This window comes from Chlamydotis macqueenii, chromosome 13 (assembly GCF_036417535.1).
Source record: "Chlamydotis macqueenii isolate bChlMac1 chromosome 13, bChlMac1.mat, whole genome shotgun sequence".
NCBI lineage: Eukaryota > Metazoa > Chordata > Aves > Otidiformes > Otididae > Chlamydotis > Chlamydotis macqueenii.
This window is the reverse complement of record NC_141568.1, coordinates 1494022-1507657: the sequence shown is the minus strand read 5'-3', so window position 1 is coordinate 1507657 and position 13636 is coordinate 1494022. Positions and strand designations below refer to the sequence as shown.

General features: G+C 46.6%; 1 protein-coding gene across 3 annotated transcripts in view; it reads right to left on the bottom strand.

The window, feature by feature from the left end:
- The window catches only part of ANKRD11 (ankyrin repeat domain 11), a 141256-nt gene that overhangs the window by 101953 nt on the left and 25667 nt on the right, over positions 1–13636 (bottom strand). For 2 of the 3 annotated variants that reach the window (XM_086757922.1, XM_086757923.1), the window contains exon 2: positions 12473–12552. The exons of the other annotated variant lie outside the window; for it this stretch is intronic. The gene's annotated coding sequence lies outside the window, so the exon portion shown is untranslated. The remainder of the gene's footprint in view (positions 1–12472; positions 12553–13636) is intronic. 3 annotated transcript variants of the gene reach the window in all.

Genomic DNA, 13636 nt, shown 5'->3' with positions numbered 1-13636 from the left:
GCTTCCCGGGAGCAGGGAGCAGCCAGGCACGCTCGGCCGCGAGCGCCATCCGCACACGGTGACACAGCCATCCCTCCAGCCAGAGCAGTTACGTCACCCGCACGGCAAAACAAAGCTGAACAAAAGAATAAAAATAAACTACACAGGAGTTAACATTGTTTGACTAAGAGCAACTCTAAGCGTGATCCTGAATTTGAATAGGAATTTCCACAAGAACTTAATTCTTTTGAGATGAGTAGCTGGGAAAGCTGCTGTCGGGGAAGCCCAACGCGAAAGGTTTATGAATTTATTCTGACCTCTGGTACCGCCGAGGCAGTAACCTTGCCAGTGCAAAAGCATCGGTGCTGCTATTGAAGAAACCTTCTCAATGCGTCCAGGAAAAAGAGAAGATGACAAACTCTCTCAGCCGAAAGAAGCGGACATCTCCCCTTTCAGTTTGTGTGTATACAGATAGTGGATTTCCATAAGCTTGCTTGTTTTTGAAACAAAAGCAGAAGTACCAGCGCAGCAGCAGTGCCACAGAACATCTTGTGTCGCTGCACAACGCTGTTTGCACCTCTGTGACGTTTTTCAGGCTGGCATGAAGTTAGAGGTACGCGTTAACACCCAGGACCAGAAACACCGAGAGACGACAACAGCTCAGAGCTCAAACACGAACTGGGGACGGTTTCCGTATTTCAGGGGAGCTGCTCCCCGCCAGCCGCTCAGGACACGGCCGGGGCAGCCAGGCCGGCCTGCGCCCGCTCCTCCTCCTCCTCAGGGTATTTCCACAGCAAAGGCTTCACCTGGGAACGGCCTGGCACACGGAGCGCTGGCTTAGGACTATGACCCCGAGAGAGGACACAAGCGCCTTGAGAGGGACGGGTGTAGTCTTCAGCGCTGCACTCGGGTGGCTTTCGGGCAAGAACAAAAGCAGTTAATATTTAAAGGTAGTTTAAGGTCACTTTTGTATCATTTTAGCTGAACACAATTGAATATTTAAATTTCAGTGATTTCAAGTACTGCAATTCTAGCTAATGCATTCAACTTCATCTCAAAAGTTTAACAACAAGATTGGCTACAATGAACTGAAAATAAGCAAACCTTACAAAAACAAGATGAGGAACGTTCTATTAGAAATCACACAAACCTTAGTGTATGTTGAGATATATATATGCACAGGGACTTATTCTGCTTTAAATCATCTCTGCTACAGAAATCTTTCCTTCCCCACTTTTCAACCCCCAAAGAATTACCGTTTCTTTCCAGACAAGAACTTCTGCCAATGTTCTGAAGGGCTGAAGTCCAAACCACACATAGCTCAACAACAGCAGAGTTGAACGAAAAGGAAAACTATAGCTTTTTTTTTAATTATACCTTGTGAAAGTATGGCTGAGCCGGGGAAAAAAGAAGTCAAAGTCATTGATTAATTCCAGAGTAATGAAGAAGGTTTATAGCACACTGGAATATACATTCTACTAAGTTCATCAGATTTATCACCATCCTTTAATGTCTAAACTCAAGGTGGCTCTACAGAAAAGCACACACTCCTCTGCAAATTCTAATACTGGAATGGCTTAGAGTCCACAAATTAATACTTTTACAGGCAAGAGTTTCATAACTAGGTCAAAGCAGGGGGGTGAAGTTTTAAATTCCTACTCACCCAGCAGAAAAAGCCAGGATCAATCTCCTTTCCCAGGGATCCCCAAGGTTTTAACAGGGGAAAAAAAAATTCCAGCTTTGCAAAACTGCAAAACACAGCGCTCCTTCAACCCCGCTTAACTGCAGCCTCTCCAGGACCACGTCTTCGGTCACCACCAAACTCCCTCCTAAGCTACAGAGCACAGCTCTTCACCGTCACCATCAGAAATGCAAGACTTCAAATCATTTTTAAAAACCTCTAAATCTGTATCAAGGGGTAAAGCCACAAAGAATCCCAGCTGAAAAGGAACTGGGAAAGTGTGAGTGGTAACCAGAACTACTCTAAGGCATCTGATGGACTCACTGGTTTTCACCTTCCAGCGTTAAAGCCGTGAACACTTATGGTTTTAACAAAAAACGTCTCGCTGCTTTGCCCAGTACACTCTGTCCTCCTTGTTTATATCCAAGAGTTGTTCCAAAGAAATTTAATAAGGACTATGGAGGGGAAAAAAAAAAAAAAAAAAAATCTAGTACTCTCCTCATTCCTCTGAGCTCTGTAAATTAAATATAATATAGAAACTATTTCTGTGAGCAAAGGAAAGCTCTGCATGGGAATTTTTGGTTTGTTTTTTTTTTTTTTAAACTGAAGTTTCCATAGAAAAAGTATTCACTTTAGTGACACTTGACCTTAAAGCCACCACCTTCTCCTGGAGCAGAGAATCAGCAGTAGCGCCTTATACTGAAATAAGCTAGATTTGCCTGCATCCCTGGTCAGAAGTATACCATTTGTACAGCAAGGACACAGAAAACTCCTATTCTTGAAATCTAATTTGATCTAATTTTTTTTATTAAGTCAGCATTACAAACCAGTAAGTCTAAGTCTACCGCAGTATCTTGGAGGAATCCAAGTTTCAGACTGTCAGCTCGACGTCCCAAGAAGACACACCAACCGGTGACTAAACCGGCAGTAATCGCTTCACTGACAATTGGTTTGGTGTGTGCAAAACCATCAAAGTTGAGCTTTTTTGTTCACATAATTTGCTTACTAAATTTTGCTCCAGTGCCCAGAGGCATTTGGGCATGTAGCGCTGAGAAATAATTACACTTCAGCCAAGGCATGCGTGCTGCACAGCGCTCTGCGAACACGTCACTGGAATTCCAAGCTGCTGTTATGCACAACTCGCTGCTCTAGTTACCGGGCCTGAGGATCTAATTAATCCTCTCGCTCATCATTGCCTAAGCTCACACAGGAGTGTCTCAAAGCCCGGTGCTGTTTCGCAAGTATGAAAAAAGCCAGATGAAGCAGCTCTGAAGACTGCTGTGGGAAGAGACTGTCAACCCGCGTTCCCCTCACCCGGACAGGTACCGAGCACCACGTGGGACCCGGGTGAAAACCTCTGCTTTGGGCCCCGTCCCACGCGCCCCGCAGACCGCGGGAATAAGCCCCAGTGACAGGTATCTGCGACAGGAAATCCAGTCTGCGCTTCAGCTGTAACTGTGGCTGACCTTGAAATACGGGACATTTAAAAATACGTACGCTGCGCCTGTACGCCCAGCGCTACACGTACTTCAAATGCCTTCCCACCTCCAGCAAGGCTGAGGCCAAGGGAACGAGGGAAGTTCTGCACCTTTACCCAAACCTTCACGTGTATAATTGATATTCAGGACTCCTTACATTGAAGCACTAAATAACCAAGAAACCGCAGGGAGAAAGGGGAATTTAGCTCTGCCATACCTCCCCGGATGCAAAGCCCAGCGGAACTGCTACGTCCCTGCTGCCGGTTCATTTGGCCAGTTATCCCCTTCAGGCTGTTGCAAAAGCATCACTGAAAACGAGAGGAAGAAAAGAATCCGGGACCGGCCAGCTGCTACGTCCAGATGCAGTCCTAACTGCTGACAGGGAGAGAACACATTATATTTTTCCCCCATAATTTATGTTTTCATTTTGTCAAATTATTTACTACCTGTTGTCATCTGATTTGTCATACAACTTTTGTATAGCATTAAATCTGTGTCGTGACGTTAATTAACGTCATTAACAACAGAATACCAAATAGAGTTACTATCCATCTCCGAGGTTAGGTACTCAAGATAATTCAGGAGCAGCAGATTTGGTTTATTCCTTTATTATTACCCAAGAGCAAAGAAAGCTTTCACTAAACCTCTCAGAAGTTAAAGCTCCAAAGCAAAGCTCTCCAACGAATGTTTTTTCTACTAACTTAAAATAAATTTCTGTGAATATTTATTTCCTACGCTATCTTCAACCAAAACGTGTATTTCTATTACAACGCTTAATTCCAATTAAGAAAACGTTGAAAGGCTTCCTGCAAAAAATAAATACAGGATATTGGCAAGACTACAAGAATGAGGTAAAAACTACTGAAGACAACAAAATAATTTTCTTCTGTGTAACATGAAAAGGAAGTGTATTTCTTACGACACCGGCGGTAAGTCTAGGTCCAGCAGAGCATAACCAGAGCTATTCAACACTGAACTTCTAATCCTTATTACCGTCAGTTTAAACAGCTGAAAAATTATATAAAAGGACAAAAATGCCCCAAAAATCAAGGAACTCCTCCTGCCATACCTACCCACACCCACCAAACCACCCGCGCTCTGCCCCACAGAGCCCAAGCCTCCTGGCAAGACACGTGACAACTTTTAGACTAACGACTTTGCCTAAAAACCTCTGAAGTCTGCAAGTATTCAAATTTTCTAAGGGTACATGAGGAACCGATAGTGGCACGCCAGGTCCTTCCTCCTGGCAGCTGCAGCCGTCGGGAACAGGAGATACACCAAAGGCAGCAGCACGCGCCGCACCCAAGAACCGAGCTGGTCGGGTCACTGCTGCAGAGAATACCGTATTTTATGTTATTGTATCGCAGGATGAGTCCAGACACGCGCATCACCCAAACTTCATCGGAACTCAACGGTTGTTCTTGTAGCTCAGACAAACCCCAGCTTTCACCGTCAGATGGTATGAAGCTGGGAAAGCCGGACATCACCTCGCCAGCACGCTCAGGCATACCCTCTGGTTTAGATAACCAGCAAAATAAGCATTTTGAAAACCAAACTCCAGTGATGCAGGAAGGGAGTAAAAACTCTGAAGAGCACCTGGTCCTCAGGCTGCCAAGTCCTTCAGTACTAAAAAATGTCACCACTACCCTCCACGTGACAACCCCAGGAACTGGCAGCCCTTGTCCCAAAACACTGACATCATTATTTGATGACAATCCATTCTGATTCTGCAATTCAAACCCAGAAGCGAAACCCTAGCCCCGGATAACCCAGGGTACGCTCTGCAGCACTCAATCTGTCTGTCCTACAATCGATGCCGTTTCCACATTCCCGTGACTTCCACGTGACAACCACCAGCGCTGCCTCCTTCCCGGCAGAGCTACCAAAGCCAGCCCATCTGGATTACTCATTCACTTGGGCAAATTTAAATAAATAAAAAATAAGAATCCATGACAAGTTTTACTTGCAAAAGCAAACACAACATCCACGTACAGCGGCGATTTCCTAACAGACGTTGTACACACGCCTACCCTCTCCTTTCCTCTCCGGAGCGGTTCACCCAGCAAGGTGAAGTTATGCAAGCACGTTGCTGTGTGATAGGGGAGACCCAGCACTGACTTCACCAGAAACAGCTACTGTGCTCCAGAGTAACCTCTAATACTGGTAACTATTTGAACTTAAATTTCAAATAAATTTAGATGAAAGATCAAAGGAAGCATGTTGTTTTGCCTTTGCAGCACTGTGGAAATGCTTGGTTTTTATAAGAGAGAGAGCCCATAAAAATAACAAGGGAGAAGATTTACACTAAAGCTCCTCCAAAAAAAAAAAAAAAAAAAAAAAAAAGACTGATTTTTGCAGCTACTTAGTGGTAGAACAGATGGTTACAGGCAATAGTATTGACAACTTAACAAGCTACCACCCCCAAAGGTGAGCTTTAAGTCTGTTCCAAACTCAAGAGTTAAAAACATTACAGCCAAGACCGTGGCTCTCCGGGGAAGCAGGGAGTTTTGGCCAGTCCCACAGTGCTTCAGAGATCTGCTGTACTCACTGCTGCGTCCTGCCGCGGCCCTCGCCGAAGGGCTGTGACTTGCCAAAACGCCCTGGCGCGGTGGCTGCAGGCATCCGCCCTCACCCCGGACGGGCCTGGGCAGGGGCGAAGGCAGGCAATGCGGATGAAACGCTCCTGAGGAAAAGCGGAGCTCTCAGTGTTTGTGTACCAAACCAAAGCCGCTTCGGAGGCCAGAAGAAGAGCCAGGCGTGCCAGCTTCCCAAAATGCCCAGGCGCAGAGGGAGGTTCCGGGAACTGGAGCCGCTGGGAGCCTCTGGCACGGCGAGCGCAGACAGCAGCCGGCAGCCCTCGCTCGCCTGAACATCCACAAGATGGGAGTTTCTGCAAAACACCAGCTCCCGTACATCTCCAGCGACTGGAAACAACTAGCCTGTCCAGTCTCAGTCCAAGATCAAAATACTAATTAAAACATTAACTTGTTAAATACACCGCAATGACATTACCTTTGCACTTCTGCTGGAGGAGTCCAGCAAACTGCTGTAAAACAGGGATAACACGCAGCGTCGCAAAAACTGCCAGAATACCTGAGTTGTCAAGCATGTAATTAAGTCAGTAATGAATTAGACTGAGCCTGCAAATCTCAGCTCTCGTTGTCTTGCTCTTCTAAAATTAAAGCTCTGCCAAGAATTTAACCAAGGGAACAGAAATACCGATCACGCCTAGTCTCCATCTTCACACTCAACATTTAAGACTTTTCAGAAGCGTTTCATGTTTTTAGCAGAAGTCTCCTTCCGAAGAATATCAATAAAGCAACCCATCAGCTTTGCATTTCCTTACAGCGCTAACGCTCTCCCCCTTTCACGTGTTCGTATCGGAGCAACGGGCCGCACCTGCCTTTACAGCGTCAGACACGTCGCTGGTTCAGCCAGTCTGCCACGCAAGTTTTCCATAAAATTCACACGCTGGTTTTTCCTGCCGCTTTACATCACTAAGCAAGAATTCCCACCTCGGGAGGCATCAGGCAGCTGCCCCATACCTGCGGGACACCGACTGTCCCACCGGCAGCTCTAACCAGGGTCCATGCAACAGGAACACGTTCCCTCAAACACAAAAAAAAAAGACCTCCCTGCCTTAAAGAACACAGGGATTTGAATGTCAAAGTCAGCAGGCTTGCAATTATCTACACTATTATTTAAAAGAGCAAAAGATAAAGGAACAAGAATGTCCTAAACTATTATCTGTTCAAGAATCACAACAGTGAGTCTGGTCTTACCAGCAGGCCTTTGGTCAGCAAGCTCCTTAGGGTAAGAACAGATTGCACACCTCTTGCTGCCAAATGCATCATCTGCACTTAATCACAGCATGACGGATATCTCCTGAAAAGGAGCGATTTCAGCCATATTCTGTGTAATCCTGCCATTCCCCTCCAAAGCTTGTCACCCCACATCCAGAGTGTCGCTTCCTCAGGGCGGAGACCGTAACTTCAGTCTCTCTCCAGAATACACTTTAGTGCTACACAAAACACTCAGAAATAAAAAATAAAAAAAAAAAACATTCTTCAGTGAGCGCTTTGGCATGCAGAAGCCTCCCGCAACGTGACACACCAGAACCTGCCTGAAAGCACTTTTACTTTCAGACGAGGTCGCACCCAGGAACGCTGTTGCACAACGATGGAAGCTGCAGCTGGCCCCTTACACACCAAAGAACCTACCGATTCCTTTCCCGAAATCGTGTCTCCGTGTGTCACCCAGGCTCCACGTCTCATAGGAATCTTCCCTCGTGAAATAACAGACTCTGCCAGTCACTTGAAATGATGATCCTGTGCACCGCCTACATTAGAAGCTTGTTTTAACGAACTTCTTCCTAAACACAACCATGATTTTTAAGTGTAGAGTACATTAGCTGATATAAATCTATACAATCCTACCTCAAAAATACACTTTTTTTAAAATGAGGATTGTTGTGGTCATAACGTAGCCCCTACACAGAATAAAAATATTCCAAATCAAGTAGAGTGGGGCAAAAAAAACCCCAATTACCTATTTTTCTTCGTTTTAGGTAATCATTGCCATGGCTTTACCTAGTTCCAAACAGGACAGGAAGGAGGACGAGTGTTACATTTGGCTGTGGACCGCTCTTACCAAGAGCTTCCTTCTGTGTCACGGTGAGCACGTGGATCTGAATCACAAATAAGGAAACAAGCCAAGCCAGACGTTTTTCAAAGACGTTTTTGCCTAGCTCAGATCTGTTCGTTCCAGGTGCTGTGCACACGGGCCAGGTGAGCTTATTAGCAGTGGAGAGGTTAGTGAAAGTGAATTAATGCAAGAGCTCCACGCTCCAACATCTGACAGGCGAGAAAGGAGCCTCCCTACCTACACCTCTCCTAAAAGGCACGTTCAGATTGAGGGCATGTAGGTGGCACCTGCCAAAAGTGGCATGTGAATAACATTGGCAATTTAACACATTCTGATAAAATACAGAACTGTAAAAGCAGCAATTCAAACACTCAAATCAAATGCTTATGCTGAGATTACATCTGAGAATCCAGCTTTTCATTGGCATAGGGGGAAGGATTTTAAAGCTCTTTTCTGTAGGTCTCTAGTGTTTTGTGTTCAAAAACCCAAGCCCCGTTTGACCCACAAAGAAATCTAAGCCACCTCTGCTTACAGTGAAAACACTGCTTTAAAAATTACATTTAGATTCTGTAACTTCAGCGCTGCCCATTACAGAGCACAAATGGACACAGAGAAAAGCCGACCGCTGCCCACCTCACATTCACGCGGGTGCAACCGTGTCCGGGCGTCGCACTAGGGGACAGCACTGGGTGGGAAACGGTCCCCACCAACCCACCTCCTGCCCACCCTGGCTGCAGCCTTCCCAGGCTGGGCCACGCACCAGCACAAGCCCCAACTGCCCCATTTCCAACACTGTGAGCAAATCCGCACCTGAGCAGCCACCCAACTGCTTTAAGGCGCCTCCAAAATCTGCACTTTTGTGAGAAAAAGGGCTCCATTTCAGGAGTGGGGTCAGGACCACAGCAGAACTCAAACCCACACGCAGCTTCACTTCTTTAATGTGACATGAGACAATTAATTAATTCCACTCGCACGTGGCTTCCCCTCTCCAGGCCCTGCTTCATCACACATCAGCTTCTCGCCCCAAAAGCCAACGTCTCCGTACCGCAGCCCAGAACCACACGGACAGCCTCACTGCTCAGCTCAGCGGTGCCCGACACGCTAAAGACAAAACGTACGCTGCACTTCTGTTGTGCCATCTTCCAACCCCTCCAATTTGGAAACAATAAGGATCGAAATGAAGAAAGAAGCCTGGAAGCTCAGAAGAACGTTTTGAGGCAAAGAAATATCTTCCCTTTGGAATCTGAAGCTCCATTTCCCCCAAAGCAGTAAAAATGGAAAACTGTGTATAAACACATTTAAAAACATTAACAGAAAGATAACCAGCAGTTAAGTCAAGTCACATTCCACCTAAACAACGCTACCATTATTGCAGCGTGTGACTTTGGGAGGACAATTCAGTCCTGGAAGCATGTATTGTAATTGCTTTTCCACTACGGGCCTCAGCTTTACAATTGTATCCTTCTTGGGAGGTCAGAACAAGGCCCGGCTGCGGCCCTGAAAAGCAATTCTGTTTAGCAGTGCTGCTTTATTCATTCTTCTAATCTTACACCTATGTGTTCACCATGAACTCCGCAAAAGAAAAAAAAAAAAAAACAACCCCATCAAAAGCCGCTGCAATCTCTCTGCTGCTCGGAGAAAGCCTTGACCCCTCCGCTTCCCTAATGCGGACGTCGAGAAAGCGCGCACCGCACCAGCTGTCGGCTCCAGCGCTGCAAACCCGTCCAGCCACCGAACCCCAGAACGAGCCCGGTGAGACGCAGCCGTTTCTTGCTGTGAACAAGTAGAAAGAAGCTACCACAAGGAACCTGGCTTGTTTCGAGCAAATCGCTCAAAACTGTTCAGGGAGAAAACACCTGTCCGACTCATCGCGGCGCGAAAGCTGCTGCCTTGCAGCTGTTGGGGCTACGGGGATCTGGCACCTCAGGCGGGCGGCTGAACTCCCTTTTTCCCTACCCATTTAGATAGGGCCTCTGCTGTTACTACCACAGAAAGCCGGGCAAAGCACCACAAAACAACAACACACAAAAAACCAAGGCTGTTTTAGAGAACTGAGGGCAGCAACATTTGTAGCAACTCCTGCATTTTGCAACAGAGGAGCCATCTAACAAAATGGAGAAATCTCAGACTTTCATAACGCTTCCTGCCGAGGAGCAGGCCCTCCGCTGCCTCCCCGCAACGTACTGCGGCACTTCTGGTTCTCCACCCGCACCAACGCAAGTACTTCTCGGTGAGCAGATCACGCCACAAGTGATCCACACAAAGCCCTAAAGATTTAGATTTAAGTGCAGGATATCTCGGTGAGCAGGTGGGAACAAGCCACCTCCCCGGGAGAGAAATACTCTCTGTCAGGTTTGCAACCAAAGGGAACAGCACAGTGGGCGCCTTCCGAGTCCCCTTCCAGCACCGAAGCTTTATTTCCAGCAGCCAAGCTATGAAATGTGGAACAGCATCATCGGAATAGAGCCAACACAGCAGGATCCTACCACAAAGGTTAAGCCTGGTCCTGAAGATCAGGTTCGTCCGTCTCGTTCAACAGGGAATCCAGGCAGCATCTTCACAGCAAACTACATGCTGGTACACACAAGTTGCTGGGGGGGAGGAATAAAAAACCCGAAACAACCAGTTTTGTGCCCCAGTGCGTTTTCCCTCACAGGTTTGCAGCACAGGCGATCCCATTCTCGTATCACAACTGGATGTGACGAAAGCGAGCACTCCCACGCCACAGCACCTTCTCCCCAGACAAGACAGAGGTGGCACATCATCACCCTGCTCGTTTGGCACGCCCGTACCAAGGCATCCAGGGTTGTACCCACGCACAGCCTAACGAGGTAACACAAACAAGTACCTGCTTTCAGAACGGCTGCCTTTTAGGACGAGAGGCTTTTACCCAAGCTTGGGCCAGACATTAATTCTCTCCAATCCCTGGGCAGCTCGGAGGACGGCACAAGCTGCCCCTCAGCGTGCCGGCAGATACCCGCGTGACAAACCGCAGCGACGGTGCACGCCGCAGCCTCCCCGCCAGCACCAAGGCCATGAATTCATTCACCTCTGCAGAGCTCTCCAGTCTGTCGGGAAGCAAGTCGCCTTGCCCAGTGGGCAAGTATGCTATGCAAATACGTTTGAATATTTAGTAAATTTGTGTTTAAGTAAAAGGTACTGCAATTAACACTGCCTTGTTTTCAAAAGTATGGTTTGCATTCAAAAAATTCAGAATGAAAAATCTTCGTATGGAACTATGAAACACAATAGGTAGAGCAAACAAGCTGTTCCATAATTGATGTCAGGATTCAGCTCAGTTTTTCAGGGGACTGCAGAGCACCCATTAAGGAAAGAGTTACTGCACACTACAGCAAAAGGTCTCACACCTGATACACTTTAATTACTTAGCTGCAGCAGGGCAGAGTTACTGATGCCGAGTCTGTTTTGTTTCACCGTGAAAGGCTTCTACTGTTATTAATATTCACCAAGGGAAACTGAAATAACATCTTGTCTCCATCTAAATACTTGGAATTATTGTGGACAAACTAAAGCGGAATTACTATGGAAAAACTAAATATATATATTTTTTTTTTTTTTCCTCAAAACCAAGGACAAAAGAAACTTACCAGCTTGCAAAGCCACCTGGGAGAGCAGACCTGTATTCCTACCTAGAGTAACTCTCCTTCCATAACGGCCTTTATCACAGCGACAACTTCAACACAAATAATCCCTCTGCAGCACAAACCAAGAGCTCAGCCACGTACCCAAAGCCCCGCGGCAGAAGCAACACGCTGTAGGTTATCCACTGAGAGCCCTCTCCACGGCTTTTCTGGACAGGCTGAGGATGACCTTGAACCCTGCGCCACTGAGCCTCCCCTCAGTAACGCTGCCATGACACACGCGGCAAAGCTGAGCTCACCCACAGCAGCAAGCAGCAGCTTTTATTCAGCTCGCAACACACCAAAGCACCAGTACTGCAGAAAAAAACAGCAAGAACAAACTCCTTCCGACCAGCTACACCATGCCATTTTGCTTTCAAGGGGGTAGCATCGACCTCTCTCATCCTCTCTCAAAATATGGGGCAAAAATCTTTTTTTCCCCACTAAATTCCACTCCGAGACAGCCTATTATTTCTACATCTGCTAATGCTTCCAAAAAGTTGAATCCTAACACTGAATCCAACCGTAGCCTCAGCATATTGGGAGGCTTCTGTGCCCAAAATGAAACACAGGTGCCATCTGTTTCAATTATACTCATCACAAGGAGACATAACATGGTGAAACTGGCACTTCTTAATAGACTTCTTTTTTTTTTTTTATGAAGACATTTTGGAAGTGAAGAGAAAAAGAGGGCCATGATACACCAGAGGCAGGCGGATGTGTAATACTCAGCAGTCAACAGCACCAACAAGCTTGGCAGCCTGCTGGGCAAGCCAGCGCTGGAACTGCCCCCACAGGAAAGTTAGCTTTTGCTTTCACTGAACTCAGGGGAAATCTGCTACGTTTGAAGTGATACGGAAGTGAAAGGGCAGAAGACATCTACTCTTGGTTAGTACCTTCCATGGAAGTTGACAATTTTACCTTCAAATTTCAAAAAATAAAGAATTTTTTTAAAAAAAAAAAAAAGCCACCAAACACATCAACATGTACACAAGCACTTGTTCGGTCACAAAACAGAACATTTGGACAGAAGCAAGGTAAATATTTACCGATTCCATAGTTGAAAGCTGTTGTTAGCAGGACATAAATTAAAATCCAACAGAGGTGTGTCCCAAAAACACTGTGTAATCTGAAAAACACAGGAATCAGTTCATTAGAAAATTCAAACACAATTTAATTTTATTCACAACAAGCATGCTACATTTGAGTACATGAAGGCTACTAGATACAAATCCTTGCCTAAGCCCAAAATAAACTTCCTGTTAACAAGCCTGCACAGAGTAAGAAGAATAAAAGAAATTTCAGAAAGCTGAGCAGAGCACCAACCAAGTTCCATAACTTTCTGATAGCAGATTAAAAAAAAAAGAAAAAAAATTTACTCATCTCAAGGTTTCTTGAACGGTCTGTGTGGTTTTACAGCCACTCTATTTACCAAAAAAAGATATGTCACCCCACAACTGCGAGCAGCCCGGGAACCGACAGACCACAGAAGGGAAGGACGACCTGCCCACTGCACACTACCAGCTGCCCCGTGCCGGTAATTCACTTTCTTGAACAACTTCTGTGGAATTACCCATGGCACAAACGCTTTCTTTGTAGGCACACCTTTGGATCCTTGCTCTGAATAGCAGCTAATGTATTACAAACCTCTACCTTCTCTTTATTCTTTAAACAGCTCTTCCTGAACCTTTCAGGGATACTTTTCCAGCTGAAGACTCCCAGAGTGAAATTTCTGACGCCGGGCAGGAACCAGCAGGAGCTCTCAGCACCCAAGGCAAAGAGGAATTACAGTCATTAACTGGGCGACTGAACTGGTACGCGAAAGGGCTGGCAGACGATTCCGAGGCCAAAACCCAGTCCCTGAACTCTTCGCCACTCCTCACGCCAGAGGAACGCTCAGCTGCGCGGCGTTCGCGGTCTCAGGTGACTGTCACATCAGCGCAGGCAGAAACCCGACTTGCCTGACAAGCGTCAGGGCTGCAGCTAAGCCCAGCCTATCTCCTGAGTCACCCAGCTCTGCCTGCGCAGACGGCGAGCATGTTTGCTCAGAAGGAAATTTCTCTGCCAGCCAGAGCAAGCTCGTCTGTTCCAGATGAGATCTCCACAAACGTACCCAGCGTTTTTCAGGGGATCTGGCCTGCTCCCTGCCTGCAGAGGGGACAAGGGTTGGGCAGCACAGCTCAGGAGCCCAGATGAGCAAGGGCAAGCCTGAA